This window comes from Rhagoletis pomonella, unplaced genomic scaffold (assembly GCF_013731165.1).
Source record: "Rhagoletis pomonella isolate Grant_MI unplaced genomic scaffold, Rhpom_1.0 Rhpom_scaffold_00016, whole genome shotgun sequence".
In the NCBI taxonomy this organism is placed as follows: Eukaryota; Metazoa; Arthropoda; class Insecta; order Diptera; family Tephritidae; genus Rhagoletis; species Rhagoletis pomonella.
Genome location: NW_023458570.1, coordinates 3,988,570 through 3,991,646, shown reverse-complemented (window position 1 = coordinate 3,991,646; position 3,077 = coordinate 3,988,570).

Here is a 3,077-nt window from a genome sequence, read left to right as displayed (position 1 = left end):
TTTTTCTATGTTATCTATACACATTCGAAAAATTTTGCGCAATATTAGATATATCGGTAATTTCAAATAACTCAAAGCTAGCTATATTTCAGGGGAAGCAGGTTTTGTCCGATTTCAAAAATATTCAACACGGTACTTAAGGAGGCTAACCACAATGTGTGTATCAAATTAGGTCGAGATCGGTCAAGTTTACGTGGGCGGTGCCACGACTATTTTTCTAAAATTTTATGAAAAACCATGGTATATATGAAATTTGAGTAAATATTGATTAATTCCTTAGCCACACTGCTCAAAAAATCCGAAAGTCCGGTAGTTACATACATATAAATTCACGGCCGTATTTTTGCTTAAATTGCTTAACTTCAAGTACTTTTATGCAATGTATGTTATTTATGTTATTCTAAAATAAATGTTATATTACATATTTTGCAATTTCCATAAAAAATTTTGAAAGCAGCGATGGTCAAAGGTTAGTTATTAAAGTTTAGCCGATGAAAACTCCCCACAAACTAAGTCTAACAATACTTTGTCATCATTTTAAAGGTCTATAAATCCTCTTTTCAAAACATGTTGTTTTTTTTCGGATGAAAAACAGTCAAGCTGATAATCATGGTTGCCACATTTGGTCCACTTGGAGCAAAACTGGTCCCATAATTTTTCGTTGGTCACTTGGAGCCTACTTTTGCAAAATGGCCCATTTTCTAATTTATTGAATATTTAAGATTTAATATTTTCTATTTTATTTTAAACTTCTTTCCAATTTTAATAAATGTTGTGGAAAGTGTTAAAAAGTAGTATTTATTTAACACTGAACGGTTATTTTCACTATTATTGATATGTGCACACTTCTAAGAAAATTTAAAAACCTTCAACAAAAAAAATTGCTAAAAATCAATGGTAAGTCCTAGCTTCCTCACACTTGCACTTTGTTATACTAAAATTGAATGGGCTAAAAAACTGCATACTCAGCTTTTTTCTTTTGAACAATTTTCTGTAATTTTGCACAAGGTTTAGAACTCTGATTTTTGGGTTTTTCGTTGTAGAATTAACCATATTTTTATAGAAAATTATCGAAAAATAAAATATTTAAAAAATAGTTGCCCGTATTGTAAAAAATTCGCTGTACCTAAACTTTTTTGACTGACTGTATGTCTGTACACACATTTATGTATGTATGTTACCTATGTATGTGTATATGTATATATACGTATGTGTATGTTAAAAGCACATCTTTAACTAAATAGTTATCATGCAGGTAATAGTTAACCTAAAATAAGTATAAAAGCCGAGAGTACCAAAAACATTCCATTAATTGGCACACTGCAAGTGAACATATTAATAAATGGTTTGTAGTTAGCTGAAAACAAAATGACTTTTTTTTGTGACATATCATGTAAAAGTGGTCAGTTGAAAGCAAAGTAAAGTACTCGAGGCGTAGTCACCCCTTGTTGAAAAATAGTGCACTTATAGTGCATTTATATTTAGTTCAGTTCCCTACAGGGTAGGTACTAGGAATGCTAATCCCGGGAGTTTTTTAGGTTCTGAAAATCTTGGGATTCTTGGCAAATAATGCCGGGATTTTCGGCATTTGTAATTTGCACTGATGGCAATAATAGAAACTCCTTTTCTTGACCAGTGTTGGCTATGTTTCTCTTTTTATTTAATAACTAGCTTTTACCCGCGGGTGTCACCCCACTCCAAAAGGAATTAAAGGGGTCATGTGACTTGTGGTTCCGAAGTTATGGCTGATAAAAAATTCCAAGCCTATATTAAGTGCTACGCCCCCTTTTGCAAACTTATTTATATATACCTTACTGAAAGCACCTACCATAGATATGTCTGCATACCAAATATCACGTTTATGACTTATGGTTCCGAAGTTATGACTGACTAAAAATTCCACGCCTATATTATCTGCCACGCCTCCTTTTACAAACTCATTTATATATACCTTGAGATAAGCATCTACCACAGATATGTTTGCATACCAAATTTCAAGTTCATGTGACTTATGGATCCGAAGTTAGAGCTGATTAAATAATACACGCCAAGGGGAGGTGCCATGCCCCCTTTTCTCATACCGCCAATTTTCCCATGAGTATGGAATTAATTGTATTTATCTCGACAGCAAGTTCCAATGCTCTACCACAAATATATCAAGAGATATACAACATGGAAATTTTAGTTAGAATAGGAGGTGCCACGCCCTCTTTTCCAGTACTGCCCATTTTTCTCTATGCCTATAACCTTCCCGGGGTAAAAGAAAATAATTGTGCAAAGTTTCGTGCGATTCCGTGCCGCGGTTCAGAAGTTATAAGGTAATAAACAAACAGACATTCACATTTATATATATAGATTAATATTTTTGTTTATTTAATAATTAATATTTTTTTTTATAAATGACTAGCTCAATATACATATAGCAATGTTCGATAGTAAATTTTACACACAAATATCAATATATTCGTGAAACAAATTCAATATTTTGGTGCATAAGGATTGTAATAAGTAATAATAATAATAAGTATTGAAAATGTCCCTTTTAAATTTTATCCTTGAAATTTTGTAATATTTATTTTTTGAAAATTGTATGTTAAGGACTTATAAAAACTCGACAATATCCTCGAATTTTGTCCTCCTAAATTTTCAGTTAAAAAAATTACCTATGCGACCTTGTGAATCAAAAAAATTTTATTTCTTTTTTTTATTCTAAAGAAATTTCCTCTTTCATTTGGTATCCATATTTTTATTCTACATTGCATTGAATTTTTTAAATAATTTTTGGAAGTAATCATATCTTTGAAATTATTATTTAAAATAAATGCTGACGTCAGGGAGCAAAAATGAAATCGCCACTTTAAATAAAAAATTAGTTTTCAAACCCATTTAATTATTATTTATTTTATGTTACGAGAGCTTCTCGAACAATATAGAAGCAATTTTTTAGATTTAAATTGTTGAAAAGTAATGAATATCTAACTCCCGGGGCTAATCCTGAAATGCAGGGACCGTGTTAACGACATTTCGAAAATCCCGGGATCGTAAAAAGTCAAAAAATTAACATCCCTAGTGGGTAC